A 19,511-nucleotide genomic window follows, 5' to 3' on the forward strand; every position below is an offset into this window, starting at 1 on the left:
TTTTAAAGCTAGAGTCCCCTAAGTATATCTCTTCCTGCTTCAAAATGGTTTTCGTATATATATATATATATATATATATATATATATATATATATATATATATATATATATATATATATATATATATATATATATATATATATATATATATATATATATATATCTACCTATATTGTATTTCAACGCGTTGGAGTTGGTAACCAGAATCACTCGCTGAACAGATATATTTGGCTTTCAGGCACAGATGAGTTGACACCGGAGCGCGCTAGAGATCCGGAGCATATAATAGTTAGTTTTCCTTTCGGCCTGCCTGCCATAATTATGTATTGACATTGCTTTGAGGTTGTTTAGTTAGTTTAGCCTGTGCATCTGAGTTTTCCAGCTCAGATGTGGCATAGCACCCCACACTCTTATGTTAACTTTTGGATTTAATGAGAATTCACCTTTATTATACAAGTTTTGAAAGTTTCAAAATTTCAGGGTGTTACACCGCCAACCTCTATCGAATCCAACTACTACAACGTGGGGTCCAGGAACAGATTCGTAAGAGAAACACGGGAGGTGGAGCGCCACCTGTGAAAAGAACAAGAAACGACACTAACACAAGGCCAAACAACCCAGCTGGCCAAGGGCCGCCTCTAAGAAACAACGAATCTACTACGAGGCCCTCCCTCTGCCAGAGATGCAACAAAGATCATAGAGGCATGGACTACATGGGAAACCCTTGACGATGTTTCAACTGCGGGGAAGAAGGACACAGGTCCTTCCCATGCACTCAACCCCCGAACTCGCGCCCTACAGTCATGGGCCAATGCGGGGGCTCGAACAATCAAGGAAATTACGGTGCTCCCGGAAAGGTGTTCGTCATGAGCCGCACTCAGGCCGAACTTGAAAGCGAGGGCAACTTCGACGAAGAAGACGTGGCCCCAGGAAACGAGGACCCCACAAATCAGTCAGAAGAAAACCAGGAAGACGAATTCTGTTTAGGATGATCAGTGAACCCCCTGTAAACCACCCTCGTAGTAAAGTCACTTGTTTAGTTTAGTTACTTCAGAATTATTATAAATAAAAGACAAAGTCAAAATAAATTAGCATAAAAAGAATGACTACACATCCCCGAGAACCCATGAGTCGCCAAAGTCAACATCCACTAAAGGCAAAAGTCCAACAAGGAAGACTGGTCAAACCTCCTACCACTAGAAGACAAAGTAAAGATAAGAAAAGATCCAAGGGGTGCACAACAAAGAAGACCAATGCTACAAATGGGGATTGAACCCTAGACTAACTTCCCATTTATATGACCAAGTCCTTAACCACTACTAATGGGGATTGAACCCTAGAACCCTTGAAACCTTAAGGGGACACTCCCTTCTTAAAACCCCTCTAAATCCCTAAAACCCACAAAATCCCCAAATCAAAAACCCTTCTTCTTCCTCCTCACACACACTCCCTCTCTCTCTCCTCCTCTCTCTCCTTCTCCACGCCGCCGTCAACCACACAAAACAACACCGCAGCCCACCCCACCGAGCGAACCACCACCAACAGCCGCCGTCCACCGCCCGGTCAGCACCACCGCCCCGTGCCCTACCGTCGCCGCGGAAGCCGCCTGGCCGCACCCCACTACCACACAACACCCGCCGCACACCCGGCCTCCTCCCACTACCAGCGCCACCTGCTCCGCCCAAGCCGACGCACCTCGCCATCGACTCCGGAACGACAGACCACGCCGCCGAAAAAGCCTCGTCACTAGAAAACCCTCGCCGGAACCTCGTCAGAGCTCGCCGGAAAACGCCACCGGGAAAAACATCACCACTTAGAGAGATCTCAAAATGCCGAAGAAGCCCGTTGGTATCCGAATCCCGGAATGGAACGATGCCGATTACACGGTGATCGGAGGTAAAGCCCTCGAACCCGACCAATTCTCTCCGGAGTTGGTCGATATGCTTAAATTTCAAGGGCTCTTGGATACGTATCTTACAATCAAAGGGGATACGTACCCTGAGTTGGTGAAAGAATTCTATCACCACTTGGTAGCCGTCAAACGGGGTGACAAGTTGGAAATCATCGCCAAAGTCCGAGGCAAGGAGGTAGTACTCTCCAAAGGCCGCTTGGCCAAACTCTTAAAACTGACCGCCACGGGTGTGTCAGATTATGACCGGAAGGGATGGATCGGTACCCAAGGCACGGGGTATAAGGATTACATCGGGTACCTACTAGGAAAGGAAGAAGGTTTCACCTCGGCTGCCCGGCCAAATAAGAAATGGCTAACCGCTGAGCAAAAGATACTAGTCATGATTGTAACTGATAGCTTGTTGCCTACAAACAACAAGAGCAAAGATGTGGGAAACCTAGAGTGCACCTTTTCCTACTTCCTAAAACACAAAATCAAGTTCAACATACCGGCCCTTATGCTGAAACACATGGAGTATTGCAAGACTAGCAACCGGCTTAGTCTACCTTACGGGATGATCCTAAGCTGGATCATGGAGAAAAAGGGAGTGGACATAAGCCACACGGAGATCAAACCCGTAAACAGGATGGTTTTCAATGCCCAGAACCTCCGATGCAACGACATCTACCACACCGGAGAAGGACAATACATCACCCTCGAGGAGGTTTGTCTAAAACCCGAAGAGGAATGAAGAGAATTGGTGGATCAACTAGACATCTCTAACAAGAAGCTAAGGTGGGCAATGCAACAGTGTGGAGGACAAGGGGAACAGGAGGAACGAGAGGAGGATAGCGAACCTAACCCACCAGCACCCACACGAGAAAGGGAAAATCCGGAAGGACAAGATAGTGAGTCCATCAACAAGCGCATCCTCGCGCAGCTCACCGGGCAAAACCAAATCATGGATGAAGGGTTCTTATCCCTAATCCACGCGACGCGCGCATTAGATCAAAGGGTGGCAACAATCGAGGCCATGATGGGCACACACGGGGCGTCTAGCTCAGGAGCAGGAAACCAAGGTAGACCCAAAACCCTTCCAAACACCACCTCACCAAAGTTCCACTCTACCCCAGCAACAACGACACGTGGAGCCACGTTTCCTAACCAGGAGGCCAAAATACGTGACGTCCAAGGGTGAAAGAATGGATCCACACACCGGATTCGGGGACGAAGCCTATTGTAAGGGGGGAGGGTGTAACACCCCATGTTATAGCCTCTAACCCAAACTAATTATTTAATTACTTACCCTAAAAAGAGAATTAAATTCCATTAATTAACTAAGAAGGGTCCACCATAGACCATAGACCATGGACCCTTATCCCTAAACCAACCCCTTAGTCCTATAAGAAATAGAATTAGCAAACCCATACCATTCAGACCCTAATTAGGACTCTTAGATATATAAATAGGGACATAGGAGGCACCTAGAATTCACACCACAATAGATATCACCACACAAGAATTCCCAAGAATTCCCTTATCACCAACGTAGGAGAAATCAAAAAGAGGAGATCTTAGAGAAAGAACCTTAATAGCCAAGGAATCTAATTAAGGCTAAGAGGTAACCCATGTCTCAACAAAACCTGTTTTCCTTGCTATAATCTTCTTCTTTGGCTCCTTCTCTATGCTTGTGTCTTGATAAATCTTTTATGATGATTATGATATGATCTTGACGTTGATAAGATGATCTTATGTGTTGATCTTGATAATCTTGATGATTATAAGAGGATCTTGATAACTGTGTGTTCATTCTTGATAAATCTTGATGTTCTTGATTTTAAAGATAAGGTGTGATTTTGTGATTTAAATACGATTAGAGCCATAGGTTGAATCGTGAATTTCGTATTGTCATATTCTTGGTATATTTGGGTGGGAATTCGCATGTTCGGGTGTTTATTATGTTTAGAAGTAATGTTTGGATATGTTCAATATGATTCTTAGTTTTGATCCATTATTTGACTACGTGGTATCGTCGTTTGTGTTTAAAAGTGTCTAAACATGGTTTCGGGTTCCACAAAAGATCCCGGGACCCAAATATTGAAAAGGAGTCAGTGGGGGGTAGGGGAATCCGCCACCTACCCGCTGCCCATTTTTGGCGTCGCCGGCAGCGGGTAGCCGGCGGGCAGGCGACTGCCCGACGGGCACCTGATGCCTGGTTTCTCGCAGCCGGCGGGTTATCCTCCACCCACCGGCCACCCACTGGTTTTTCCCCGCCTCGGGATGTTGGCTTCCCCGTTTGATGTTTCCCCAACCCTCGTGGTGTCCCAACGGACTCCGTTTATCGTGCCTCAGTCTAGTTTGATATTTCGGATACCGTTTGTAGGATAAAAAGAGTCTTGTGTATTGCATGCTAGTTGAGTTGGTACCCTGTTGACTTAGGTGAAAGAAGTATGAACCCCGTAGGATTATTCCTAGTATGTGGATGAGTGGGCATAGGTTTCATTATACGTTTTCTCCCCTTTCCCCATATGTTTATGTGGGTTGCATGAGCTTGCTATGTGTTATGTGTGCGTGATACCCCAATATTGGCTGCGGTCAAATTAGTTATACATGAGCTGCGGTTCATAAGTTGGCTGCGGTCAGAACTACACTTTTGGGCTGCGGTCCAACGTTTGGCTCGCAAACGTTTTACATGAGCTGCGGTTCCTTTTCCTGGCTGCGATCAGTGATTCACTTCTGGGTTGCGGTCCACCATTTGGCTCGCAAACGGTTTGATGAGTTGCGGTTCATCGGTTGGCTGTGGTCAACCCCTTCATGCTGTGGTATGAGGCAAGGTGCTGCGGGGCCGTGTTAGCGCTATATGCGCTGACCCTCATGTATGGGCATGCGATTGGTCTTGTGGCGCCACCAAAGTGTGCTTATGTGATAAAGATATTGATTGAATGATGATGTGAAATGATGTTGTGACCTTAGAATATATGCTAGTATCTTCATATGCATGATTATAACTGTTGAATGTGCTTGTCCCCACTTGTTGAGTCTATTCTCAGTTTAGCGAATGATGCTGGTAACCCACTCCAAAGCGTTAAAATACAATATAGGTGTGTATATATATATATATATATATATATATATATATATATATATATATATACACACCTATATTGTATTTTAACGCTTTGGAGTGGGTTACCAGCATCATTCGCTGAACACATATATTTGGCTTTCAGGCACAGATGATTAGCTACCGGAGCGCGCTAGAGGACCTCGGGTTAGATAGTTAGTTTTCCTTTCGGCCTGCGTGCCTTGATGATGTATTGATGTTGCTTCGAGGATATTTAGTTTGTATAGCCTGTGCACCTGAGTTCTCCAGCTCAAGTGTGGCATAGCACCCCAAACATTTATGATTAGTATGCTCTGTGTTGGTATTAAATTAATAGAATTACTTTCCTATTATAAGATCAAAAGTTTTAAAATTTTCGGGGTGTTACAGTTATTATCTGATGAAGATCATTGAGGGGATCATCCAGCAAGGGACACCGCTTCCCAATCAATGGTGAAGGAGGCCTACAGCTAAGGAAGATGGCGACGCTTCAGAGACGATCGAGGTCAACCTCGGCAAGCAACCGACGACCGACGAGGGCAAGGCCCAGTGGAGGCAGAAGCCGGTTATCAACATGATTGTCAGCGGACCCGAGGCAGGCGACTCCGCCAACACCAGAAAGGCTTGGGCTCGGCAACTGTACGTAGGGACCGTATATGGGCGTGAAGGCGGCTCGAAGAAAGTGTGCCGAGAACCCATCGTCTTCACAGATAAGGATTTGCCGGCCGGAGAGACACCGCATCGCGACGCCCTAGTCATCGCGATGGATGTAAACGGGGTGGTCGTTCGACGGATCCTGGTAGACACCGGAAGCAGTGTCAATGTCCTGTACCTTGAAACTTTCACCAAAATGGGTTTGACGCGTGAACAGCTGGCCCTAGTCAAGACGCCATTCGCCGGGTTCACAGGGGAATCCGTAGAAGCCGAAGGATCCATCACTCTGCCCGTTGAGGATGGCAGTTATCCCGATGTGCAGAAACTAGATATGAAGTTCATCATGGTCGACCTGGCATGTTCTCACAATGAGGTCCTCGGCCGACCAGGCTTGGAGGACTTAGGAGTGTTGATCTCCATTGAACATCTATGCTTGAAGTTTCACACACCGAGTGGGGTGGGCACGGTACGTTGTAATCGAAGGGTCGCCCGCGACTGCAACCTACAAGCTTGCCGAGGCATGGGCAAACAAGAGATGCGAGTTCACGAGATCACAGAGCGACCCCCGAAGAAGACCATGCCGCCTCGACCTGAGCCGGCCGTAGAACTGGAGGAAGTCGAGATTGATCCGGCCGGATATCCGGAGAGACGAGTAAGAATTGGAGTCGGCCTCCGAGAGGATGTAAGAGAGGAAGTAATAAGAGTGTTCCGAGAGAATCGTTTTGTTTTCTCTTGGGGACCCAAAGACATGCCTGGGGTGGACCGATCTATAATCTCTCATCGACTCGCAGTCGATCCCAGCCACCGGCCCGTGATCCAGAAAAAGCGATACCTAGCCAATGATCGCAGAGAGTTTGTCAAGAAAGAAGTAAACACACTGCTAGCTGCCGGCCATATCCGAGAAGTAAAGTATCCGGAATGGTTGGCCATCGTGGTGCTCGTACCGAAACCACCAGCTTGGAGGATGTGCGTGGACTACACCGACCTTAACAAGGCTTACCCAAAGGACCCTTTTCCTTTGCCCAGGATCAACTAGCTAGTCGACGAGACAGTAGGTTTGGCGCTGTTGACCTTCATGGATGCTTCCGAGGGTATCACCAGATTTATATGCACAAGGCCGACGAGGAGAAGACAGCCTTCCTTACCCCGGATGGGTACTGCTATCAAGTCATGCCGTTCGGACTTAAGAATGCAGGGGCCACATATACACGAATGGTCACCCGGCTGTTCCAAGACCTACTAGGCAAGTCCATGGCAGCTTACGTGGACGACATGCTGGTGAAAAGTCGAGAAGAGGCGGGTCACGCTGGAGACCTGACCCAACTACTTTCAGGTAATGCTCAAATACAATTTGCGACTCAACCCCAAAAAGTGCGCATGCGCCGTACAAGGGGAAAATTCCTGGGGTACATGGTGACAAAAAGAGGCATTGAGCCGAATCTTGAAAGGTCCAGGCCATAATGGACATGCAGCCCCCCAGCACAATCAAAGACCTGCAAAGGTTGACTGGCCGACTGGCTGCCCTGAGTCGCTTCCTAAGTAAGTCAGCGATAAGACCATGCCCTTCTTTGAGGCCATGAAGAAGAAAGAAGGCTTCGCGTGGATGGCCGAGTGCCAACACTCCTTCGAGGAATTGAAAAGATACCACTCCACGCCTCCCGTGCTATCCACCCCCCAGGTCGGCGAGCCTTAAAATCTGTACTTGGCGACGTCTCCTAAGGCTGTGAGTTCAGTGCTCATCCGCGAAGAAGAGCGGACCCAACACCCGGTCTATTATGTGAGTCGTTCCTTGAAATCAGGCGAGACACGATACACGTCTCTGGAGAAAGTGGTATACGCCTTGGTGATTACGGTGCGGAAGTTGGCACCTTATTTCCAAGCACATACTGCCCGAGTCCTAACAGATCAACCTTTGGGAAGCGTGCTGCAAAGCCCCATGTCATCTGGGCGACTCGTCAAATGGGCAATAGAGCTGACCCAATACGGGATTGAATATCAACCCCACCCTTCGATTAAAGGACAAGCATTGGCCGACTTCTCAGTCGAGTACACAACGGTGGAAGATGACAAGGCCTCGACCTCAAAAGAAAGCCCCGGTGAGTGGTGGGAGATGCACGCCGACGGAGGTGCAAGCCGCCAACATTGCGGCAGCGGAGTTATGCTGATCACGCCCGAAGGGTTTAGGCTCTACTATGCTCTAAGTTACCTATTCCAGACATCCAACAACGAGGCCGAGTACGAAGTAGTGCTGGGAGGTCTCCGACTCGCTAAGACCTTGGGGTAGACCGTTTGCGGTTTAAGACGGACTCGCGCCTGGTAGTAGGACAAGTGTCTGGAACTTGTGAGGCTAAAAGCACACGGATGGCACAATACAAGGAGAAGACTGTGGAACTATTGAAGGGGTTTGTCGCCCATGAGATAGAATACATCTTCCGGGCCGACAACACTGAGGCGGACATACTATCGAAAATCGCTTTGGAAGGGGTGCCAGATCATCTTTTTGAGGATTTGTCAGAAAGAAGAATTGCTTCGGCCCAGCATCGAGGAAACAACAACTGAGATTCATCAAGTGACGACCCCAGAATGGGACCGCGACGAGAACTCGGAGATGTTTTGGATAGAAGATATTCGTCGCTACAAGGAAGACGAAAAGCTGTCAGCCGACCCCGCGGTCGCTGCCCGAGTTCGCCGCAAGGCTCCTTCATTCGAAATCATAGATGGGCAGTTGTATAAGCGATCGTTTGGGGGTCATCTCCTTAAGTGTCTACTCCGAACGGAGGCGGAAAAAATAATGGACAAGGCTCACCGTGGAATATGCACAGCCCACCAGGGTGCGCACACGTCTACCAAACACGATAAACGCTATGGCAAACAATCTGCAAGTGTAACCATCTATCCCAAAACATCAGTCTAACTACATTGGCGCACATGCCACAAAAGCAAAGATAAAGGTGCTAAGCTACCAGGCTCTAGACATCGCGCTCGTCTAAACATCACCTGAAAGATACAAAGATAAACATTGGGATGACGCCCGGTCAGCGATAATTGCTGGTAACCCACCAATACCGTTAAGTATCATATATAGATAGATATAAGCCATAAAACCATTTTCGAAACGGAATACATAAGTATATAAGTCAAAAGCCAAGATCAACAGTCAACACAAGACTCATCACTCTCAAGGATAAAACGAGAAACACATCCCAAACCACAAAGGTTAACCACGACACAAAGGAATAAGACTCACCCATGGCAACACATGCCCTTGTGACTACACACGTCACAAGAAAGAGAACTCACAACAACGGCTACACAAGCCCTCGTGATATCACCCATCAGGAGTTGATATGCCTTCCTTATGCCCTGTTCCAACCTTATGGCTACCCCCGACCTTGTACCTTCATGCCAACCGTTACCTCCAGGACCCCTGTACTTCTTAGTCCAACCTTTTTCCTCCTGGGACCGTCGTCCCCCACCAACAAACCACCAACAAGACCACCAATTCATAGTACACAAGGTACCGTACACGGCGAAATACATGCCCGGATAACACATGTTATCCCCCAATCACGTAACCTTACTCGAAGGAACACATCTCCACAATCACGTCACGGCCACCACGAGGACCGCTGCAATACCTTGGTGACTAGTGTCCCATACCACTAATCGTGCAATCCAGGTAAAGCCACACACGCACCACCACTCACACGAGTCAATCAACGGATTACAATGAAGGTATGAAACCATACTCAACCAAGGAATGGGTCACAACCCAACGACAACAACGATGAATAACACAAGTTATCATCCACCAAACGGAAGGTACAAACAAAACACACGCTAGCATTAAGACAATAAACTAGCATGCTTAACAACGGAGAAACTCAAGATAGTTCCGAGGAACACACAAGACACCTCTCGGTCCAACGAAACACAATGTTGAACACTTAGCACGATTCAAGACACCAAAGTCCTACATGGATACCTACCATATAGTTCTAGACATACGAAACATCAAGAAGACGCTCAAATAGATCCACAAAAGAACAACGGGAAGTCAAAGGACCAAATACCGAGTCAAACAAATCACGGGGAACAAATCCCGAACAAACACCATCGTGTTCCCCGCGGGTGGACCCACGGGTAGTGCCCCACCCGTGGTTTCGCCCATGGGAACACATTCCCACAGGCTTATGTACCCGCGGGTAGGCCGGCGGGTGGTGCCTCGCCCGCCGTTCCGCCCGCGGGAACATCCCTGTTCCACAAGAAATCCCTTCGGGGATTTTCTTCTCCAAACACAAATTTAAGTCCAAAACATGCCAAATCTCACCAAACACAACAAAATGACTTGAACCATGGAAAATGCCAAGCAATGGCACAAAGGAAACCTAAACACAAGCTCTAGATATGCAATATCACAAGACAAATGCATAAACCCTCACATTTCATAGCAAAACACATGTAGAATCCAAGAAATCACATATAGGTAAGCAAAATAGGTTTTGTAGAGCATGGGTTACCTCTTGTAGACCAAAAGACTCCACTTTACACCACAACAAGCTCCCCAAAAGGCTTACTTTCCAAACCCACTTCAAGATTAAACCAAAAGATCATAAAGATCCTACCTTTAAGAAAAAGACAACTAAGATGGAACCAAAAATACAAGATAAACTTAGATCTTACCCTCCTAAATGCCCAAATAGGTGAAAGGTTGAATCTTGGAAGCAAAACTTGGAATCTTGACAAGGGTCTCAACTTGGCTTGGAGAATAAGCTACACTTCTTTTCTAGAGAGAAGGTAGAACTAATTTCTAAGAATTGTAGGGAATGAAATGAAGAAGTCTTCTAGGTTAGGTTACAATACTAACTCTTGGTGAAAAGACAAGAATACCCTTACTAACTTTTAGAAAGTGTAAGGAACAAGGGAACTCCCCTCAAAGCACAAGGTACAACACAACTTAAAGGTTGACTAGTCAAATACTAGTCCTTGAGTATTAAAAATCAGGATTTTAGGAATTAACTCTTCAAATGAAATAGGATTAATTACTCAATTAATCCATGGATTGAAATGTGGGTTTTTGGGGTGTCACAGGAGGAAACTGGGCGGATGAACTAGAACGAGTCCTGTGGGCATTTCGAACCACCTAAAGACGAGCAATCGGCGAAAGTCCATTCTCCTTAGCGTACGGCTTCGAAGCCAAAGTACCCATAGAGGTCGTCGAGCCCAATCACAGTGTCTGCAACTATTCAGACGAAGGAAACGAAGAAAGCCTCAGGATTGAGAAGAATTTCTTGGAGGAACGAAGGGAGGACGCGCATACCCGCATGGTAGAGTATCAGCAAGCTGTCAAGAGGTACCGGGATAGGCGAATCCGGCCACGAGCCTTCCAAATAGAGGACCTCGTGCCGCGCGACCGGCAGGCTAGCCGACCCACGGAAGGAGGGAAGTTCACCGTCAAATGGGAGGGAGCCTATCGCATAGCCGCAGTAGTCCAAGCTGGCACTTACAAATTGGAAACGCTAGAAGAAGAGCCCATCGATCGGATCTGGAATGTAATCCACTAAAGAAGTATTACCAGTAAAGGTCAGCCTCATGTATTTATTTAAAACTCGACTTTGAATAAAACGCCTAATGCTTTTCACATCCCGAAAACAGTTTCTGAGATAGGAAAAAGCCTAAAGGGTCGCCTCGACTGAGGGACTCGGCAAGAAGAGAAGGAAACAAGGGCACTGACCCTTTGACATTTTCGAGAAAAAGCCTACAGGAGTCCCCTCGACTGAGGGACTCGGCGAGAAAAGAGAGAAACGACGGGGCACTGACCCTAAACAGTTTCTGAGATAGAAAAAGACTAAAGGGTCGCCTCGACCGAGGGAATCGGCAAGAAGAAGAGAAGGAAACAAGGGCACTGACCCTTAGAAGTTTCCGAGGAAAAGCCTACAGGAGTCGCCTCGACTGAGGGACTCGGCGAGAAAAGAGAGAAACGACGGAGCACTGACCCTAAACAGTTTCTGAGATAGAAAAAGCCCAAAGGGTCGCCTCGACTGAGGGATTCGACAAGAAGAGAAGGAAACAAGGGCACTAACCCTTAAACATTTCCGAGAAAAAAACCTACAGGAGTCGCCTCGACTGAGGGACTCGACGAGAAAAGAGAGAAACGAGGGGCACTGACACTAAATAGTTTCTGAGATAGAAAAAGCCTAAACGGTCGCCTCGACTGAGGGACTCGGCATGAAGAAGAGAAGGAAACAAGGGCACTGACCATTAGACGTTTCTGAGAAAAATCCTATAGGATGTCGACTGAGGGACTCGGCGAGAAAAGAGAGAAACGACGGGGCACTGACCCTAAACAGTTTCTGAGATAGGAAAAGCCTAAAGGGTCGCCTCAACTGACGGACTCGGCTAGAAGAGAAGGAAACAAGGGCACTGACCCTTAGACGTTTCCGAGAAAAAAAAAAACCTACAGGAGTCGCCTCGACTGAGGGACTCGGTAAAAGGAGATAAGGGCGTCAACCCTTAGACGTTCATTATGAAGAATAGAGGTCATTCACAAGAGTCGCCTCGATTGAGGAACTCGGCGAGAAGAGTCCCAAGAATTGGAAAATAAAAGGCAATATATAGAAACGCAAAAAAGATGTTTTCATTCATAAGGGTCCAAAGGGAGGACCGGCCCTTACAAAAAGATGAAAATCCTAAAAACCTAAGCTACAGGAGGAGGCACAGCGGCTTCAACTTCCTCGACCTGTTCCCCTACCGATGGTCCAGCTGGGGGAACGGGTGAAGGGTCTTCCTCTTGAGGAGGTACATTAGTCGGCACAGGCGAATCCGCCGCCGGAAGGTTTGGAGGAGAAGGTTCAACAGTCACGACGGTTGCCCCAGGTGCTGGTAACAGTTCAAGCACCGGCTTGAAACCCAAACCCTCAGGGGTAAAAGAAGGATCACGAGCCAGTAGAAGGGCGTGCATCTCTAGTTGCGCCTCACGGTAACCCAGACGGTAGTCCGGCTCGCCAAGATCCAACAAGAAGTCGTCCCCCTCCGGAGTCGCCAACCATTCTTTCGCCAGCGCCTCCTGATGATCCGCAATGGCCGACTTCACATCCGCCTCGAAAGCTGCCGAGCCCTTGTACTCGGTGACTGCAGTGGCAGCTTTGTCTCGCTCCTCCTCTCATTGGCGAGTCACCCTTAAGAGCTCGGCCGTGTGGACCTCCCTCGCCTTGACAAAAGCAGCCTGCTCTTCTTGGCGAGTGCCGAGGGTTTGTATCCCAGCCTTGAGGGCCCGCATCCGCTTCCTCATCTCCAGCTGAAAAGTGAGGTTCTGGGGAAGGAGTCGCGTTAGAAAGAAGTCAAAGAAAAGAGAGGAAATCGAAAATAAAAACGATGAAAGCTTACCCGGTAGGACTGACGTAGGGAAGCCTCTAGGACGTACTCGTCCTGCATCTTGCTCGCCGCCTCCAAATCCTTTGGGAGGATAATGTGCTCAGTCCATTTCTGAACCGAGTAGTCTCCTTGCCAAATCTGGGCGTCCTCGTCAAGCTCCAAGCTTAGTCAGATTTTCTTGGGTGGAGGCGCGTCCGACTGCTCTAGAGGACGTTTGAAGCTTGGGCTATCTGTTGGGACCGGAGGTGGAAACCTGGAAGGAGAAGCCGCAGGGGAAGTCGACATGTCCACCACGTTCCTTGGTGGAGTCGGAGTCGCCCGGGGAGTTGAGGAAGGAAGAGAGGAAGAAGCGGTTGGAGTTCCAGTTGAGCGCTGCGTCAGTCGGAGCTTCAATTTCCTCCGAACTCGTGGACTCGGAGTTGTCAAGACCTGCATAGACGAAGAAGGTTAGCCAATCAGTCAAAAAGAAGAGACAAGAAGGAGAAGGGTTAGCGAAAAGGCTACCTGTGGTGGCCGCCCCAGTTGGCAGAAGACCCCATTTCGCCATGGCCCGCAGTCGCGACCAAAGTTTAGCGGAATAGGGCCCCATTGTAACACTCCGTGTTACGGCCTTCAATCCCGGATTAATTATTTAATTAATTCCGTAAATAATAATTAAAAAGGATTTAATTTGGCTAGGATTCCCTTTAATTAATTAATGTGGTCCACCATGGATCGTGGACCCTTGCCTAAACTTGAGTCTTAAGCCTATTAGGAATAAAGAGAGTAAACCTCTTACTAATCAAATTCTAATTAGGAGTCCTAGACCTAATTATCTATTAGGAATGAAGGAAGTAGGCCTTTACTATTCAGATTATGATTAGGATTCCTGATGCTATAAATAGGGGATTAGAAAGCATTAGAACCCTTACTACCACAATTATATTACACAAAAGTATTCCCAAGGGGTTCCCCACCACCAAGCCTTGGGAGATCAATCGGATGGAAATTTTAGGAAAGAACCTTAATAGCCAAGGGAGGATTAATTAAGACTAAGAGGTAACCCATGTCTCAACAAAACCTATTTTCCTTGCTATAATCTTCTTCTTTGGCTCCTTCTCTATGCTTGTGTCTTGATAAATCTTTTATGATGATTACGATATGATCTTGATGTTGATGAGATGATCTTATGTGTTGATCTTGATAATCTTGATGATGATAAGAGAATCTTGATAATTGTGTGTCGTTCTTGATAAATCTTGATGTTCTTGATTTTAAAGATAAAGTATGATTTTGTGATTTAAATATGATTAGAGCCCTAGGTTAAATCGTGAATTTCGTATTGTGATATTCTTGGTATATTTGGGTGGGATTTCGCATGATCGGGTGTTAATTATGTTTAGAAGTCATGTTAGGATGTATTTAAATGTGATTCTTGGTTTTGATCCATTATTTGACTACGTGGTGTCGTCGTTTGTGTTTAAAAGTGTCTAAACATGATTTCGGACTCCACAAAAGATCCTAGGACCCTTCCTTTTCGCTCCATGATTCTCCTACCAACCTTATTCTTTCCCCGACCTTATACTTCTTCTTTTGCTTTCTCTCTCTCTTTCCTTTTTTTTTTTTTTTTTTGATTTTTTTGATAAGTAACCTCCAAATAACTACTGTAAATATCAACAAAAATTTCGGACCAAGAGGATCCACACAACACCTTCAAAACAGAATCAAGAATTTCAAATAAGATGAGTATGTAAGATAAGAATGAGATAAACCTAGGAAACCAAAGAAACCAAATTTCCAATGATAATGAGACAAACCTAGGCTCTGATACCAAATTGATATGAACCTAGTCCAAGATTCAAATAAAGATGGAGTATTGTCCCAAGATGCTCTCAATGCAAAGATAGAGATGGATCAAAATACCTTAAACCTCACGAGAAACCCTTTGTCTCGAATCCTCAAAGACTTGGAAGAATCCCATTGTAGCTTCAAGTACCTCGATGATGCAATCTTCAATCAACTAGAGTCGGATCTAGTTTCCTTCGATTCAAGAACGAGTCCACGAACCTAAATCTAAGGTTGAAGAAAGGAAGATTGATTCGAGTCCACGAATCAATTTGCTAGTCGAATCCACAACTAGCCACTAATTGAGTCCACAATTAGTCGTAAGGTTTCTTACACAAGTGTAAAGAAAAACTTAAGAATTTTATTGAATTAAAGCCTGTTTCAAACTGATATGGATGTGCCCTATTTATAGGTATAGGGCAGCATTGTAATCTAAATACAATAGGAAAAAGAGTCCTAAACCTAATCAAGAAAACAAGTAAATAGAGTTTTATTTAAAAAATGATTTAAGGAATCCTTTCTAAATACAACTAGTGTTTTATCTTTTATGCCAAACAATTTAAATTAATGATGACCAAAAATAATAGGGCTGATTTGGGCCTAATTTAATCACCAAAATCAGCACTTAAACAATTATAAAAAGCCTTGAAATCTTCTTCATCTTTTGCAAATGGGCTTGACTTGGATTTCCACCATCTTTGAATATCACCAATGAAGAGTAGTCTTAATCGTTGGGACTTGGGCCTTGTGATTGGCCCAATTGGTACTCTTGATGGATCTTCATTATGTTGGGCCGCATCATCCTCACCTTCTTGAAAATGATTCGACCTCGAATCTTGTAAGCATTGTCTTCGATCCATTATATCACTTGAAATGGGCCACTATAATACTTTCCTCTATCGAATGGAATTATTATTGGGCCTTCTTGTTTCTTCCACCAATGATTCTTTAAGGATGTAGTTATGGGCCTTGTGATGAGCCCACTATAGACATTTATTGGATTCCATGTGTACTGGTTCTTATTATTCTCCCCTTCTTGAAAAGGATTCGTCCTCGAATCCAAATATTCAATGAAAGACAAAGTAGGAAGCTCACTTTCTGTTTTATCACGCTCATGGAACTTTTTCTTGGGATGCTTGACACGAGTCGCTCCAATCATCATCCTACAATCAACAAGTAAGGCAATTAAGTCTAATGACACATCATGAAATTTAAACATTCTGGACGGTAATAATTCATCAAAATGAGACATATTAAATTTAGGCATCTTGTATGAATTGTCAACAAGCACAAAATCTTTCCTCCTAGAGCTTAAGGGTAAACCAAACACAAAATCCATGGAAATATCAAGCAATGATTTAGATGCATTGTGGTGGTAAGCAGCACAATTATGAACATAAGATTCTACATCTTTTTTCTTCTTTGGCCAATGAAAATATCCATGCAAAACATCATCACTCTTTTGAAAACCATTGCTCAAATCCAAGCAAAAAAAGCCAATCCCATTGACTTTGAACGAAAACCCCTTGAGCAAGTAGTATTTCACATAAGAAGTTTTCAAATGTGCCTTATAACTTCCTAGTGGTTCCTTATCTCTATCAAATAAAGTTTTAGTAAAATCAAAATTAAGGAATCTTGGATGTATGGAGGCAAACAAATTTCTAACACATCTAGCAAGTAGCTCATTAATAGAAACATGACAAACAAATCTAGAGAATTTTAATGCATGCTTTTGAAATAAAAATGAGTAAATAGTTACTCCCCTTCTTTTCTCTCGCTTACTATCCTTTTTTGTTACCAAGCGAGGCTGCACTTTGATAGCTATGGCTGGTTCTTTGCACTGTACCACTGATAGTGGTTCCTTTGTTTGGCTACAAACTAAGTTAGAGGACTGGAGTGGTGACTCCAATTCTAAACGTGGAGGTTCCAGTTTGCTCTCTTTGATTTCTTCTTTCTTCAAGGCTGGTTTGAGAGCTTGCTTCGATCTCTGTTGAATTTCTTCTACATGTTTTGGAAGTAGAGGCTTAAGCACATGTATAAATCTATTATAGGTGACATTGCATGTGTTGTTGAGTGCATTATAATAAAAATGTCTATCATGTTGCCATGACCTTCCAAGTGAAACATGTGCAGTACGCATTGGCACAATATCACATAGAACCTCATCATAATACTTGCCAATACAAAAAGGAATAAAAGCTTGTTTAGTCACTCTCACATCTCCTGAATCAATAAGATTATGCGGTTGGGGGTGATTGATAAGAGGTAACTTAAGGTAGTCCACCATGGCTGTACTAGCTAAATTCATACATCGATCTGAATTTATAACGATAATGCATCCCTTTCCATGAATGTTTCCCCTAGTATAGAGTGGCGGTTGCACTTGCTTAGGGTGTTGCTCTAGATTAGTCATTCGAGTGCTTAAACCTTTCATGGCAAAGGCTAGAGCATCTATTTTCTGCTCTAACCTCCTACGTGTGTTTGGAACCTCTTCAGTCATCTGTAGATGAGAAACAAAATCTAAAAACAAGAAGATATGTGAGTATTCATGTTAGTGAAACCAAAAAGTTGGCTCGCTCCCTCACTATTCTCAGCTCGCAGGTAAGAGGTGGATTATATAGCTGTGGGGGTGCACTACACACTCTTACAAACACACACTCCACTCGTGTATCGCTCAAGGTGGCAGATACTCTCACAAGCCTTTTTCCAAAAAGGAAAATTCTAGTCCGGTACTCAAGTTGATATGGATTCAACCTCAAAATTTAAGAAAACGTACCTTGGAAGACTTCACAAGCCTTTGAGAGTAAGGGTGTATCGCGAGATAGGTAATAAAATTGAGAGCAAGAAGCAAAGAAAAAGGACAATACGAGCAAAGAAACTAAATAAGATTTGAAAGAAAAAAGGAAACCAAAGAAGGAAGTATGGCAGAAAGATATGCAAGACCAATATCAACAGATAGAGACAAATAGAATGTAAGAGGGGATCAAGTATACCACAACAAAATAGGAATCTATCAAGAACTCCTTCCAACCTTATACTTTTCCCCTTCCTTATTCTTTCCCCGACCTTATACTTCTTCTTTTGCTTTCTCTCTCTCTTTCTTTTTTTTTTTTTTTGATTTTTTTGATAAGTAACCTCCAAATAACTACTGTAAATATCAACAAAAATTTCGGACCAAGAGGATCCACACAACACCTTCAAAACAGAATCAAGAATTTCAAATAAGATGAGTATGTAAGATAAGAATGAGATAAACCTGGGAAACCAAAAAAACCAAATTTCCAATGATAATGAGACAAACCTAGGCTCTGATACCAAATTGATATGAACCTAGTCCAAGATTCAAATAAAGATGGAGTATTGTCCCAAGATGCTCTCAATGCAAAGATAGAGATGGATCAAAATACCTTAAACCTCACGAGAAACCCTTTGTCTCGAATCCTCAAAGACTTGGAAGAATCCCATTGTAGCTTCAAGTACCTCGATGATGCAATCTTCAATCAACTAGAGTCGGATCTAGTTTCCTTCGATTCAAGAACGAGTCCACGAACCTAAATCTAAGGTTGAAGAAAGGAAGATTGATTCGAGTCCACGAATCAATTTGCTAGTCGAATCCACAACTAGCCACTAATTGAGTCCACAATTAGCCGTAAGGTTTCTTACACAAGTGTAAAGAAAAACTTAAGAATTTTATTGAATTAAAGCCTGTTTCAAACTGATATGGATGTGCCCTATTTATAGGTATAGGGCAGCATTGTAATCTAAATACAATAGGAAAAAGAGTCCTAAACCTAATCTAGAAAACAAGTAAATGGAGTTTTATTTAGAAAAGGATTTAAGAAATCCTTTCTAAATACAACTAGTGTTTTCTCTTTTATGCCAAACAATTTAAATTAATGATGACCAAAAATAATAGGGCTGATTTGGGCCTAATTTAATCACCAAAATCAGCACTTAAACAATTATAAAAAGCCTTGAAATCTTCTTCATCTTTTGCAAATGGGCTTGACTTGGATTTCCACCATCTTTGAATATCACCAATGAAGAGTCGTCTTAATCGTTTGGACTTGGGCCTTGTGATTGGCCCAATTGGTACTCTTGATGGATCTTCATTATGTTGGGCCGCATCGTCCTCACCTTCTTGAAAATGATTCAACCTCGAATCTTGTAAGCATTGTCTTCGATCCATGATATCACTTGAAATGGGCCACTATAATACTTTCCTCTATCGAATGGAATTATTATTGGGCCTTCTTGTTTCTTCCACCAATGATTCTTTAAGGATGTAGTTATAGGCCTTGTGATGAGCTCACTATAGACCTTTATTGGATTCCATGTGTACTGGTTCTTATTAGGAACGACGGTTGAGGCTAGGGTTAGCCTAGACGGCGCGTCTATAACCCTAGGTACAAGAAAAGTCAAAATGACCCGGCCTACTCAAATCAGGCCCATCCTCGGCCACGGTTTCTGTGCTGCCCAGGTATGGGTCAGGCCGACTGAGGATTAGTCGCTGGGCGGGCCAAGTCCGAAGGTCGGCGCGAATGACCAGAGCAAGGTACATGATAAGGTACCGAGGTCGACATGGGGTCGCCGTCGATTCCACAGTCAGCAAAATGGAAAATGAAGTCGGCTAAAGAAAAGGCTCAACAGTGGCAAGGAAACAAG

The sequence above is a fragment of the Ipomoea nil genome, unplaced genomic scaffold, assembly GCF_001879475.1.
Source record: "Ipomoea nil cultivar Tokyo-kokei standard unplaced genomic scaffold, Asagao_1.1 scaffold0542, whole genome shotgun sequence".
Taxonomy (NCBI): domain Eukaryota; kingdom Viridiplantae; phylum Streptophyta; class Magnoliopsida; order Solanales; family Convolvulaceae; genus Ipomoea; species Ipomoea nil.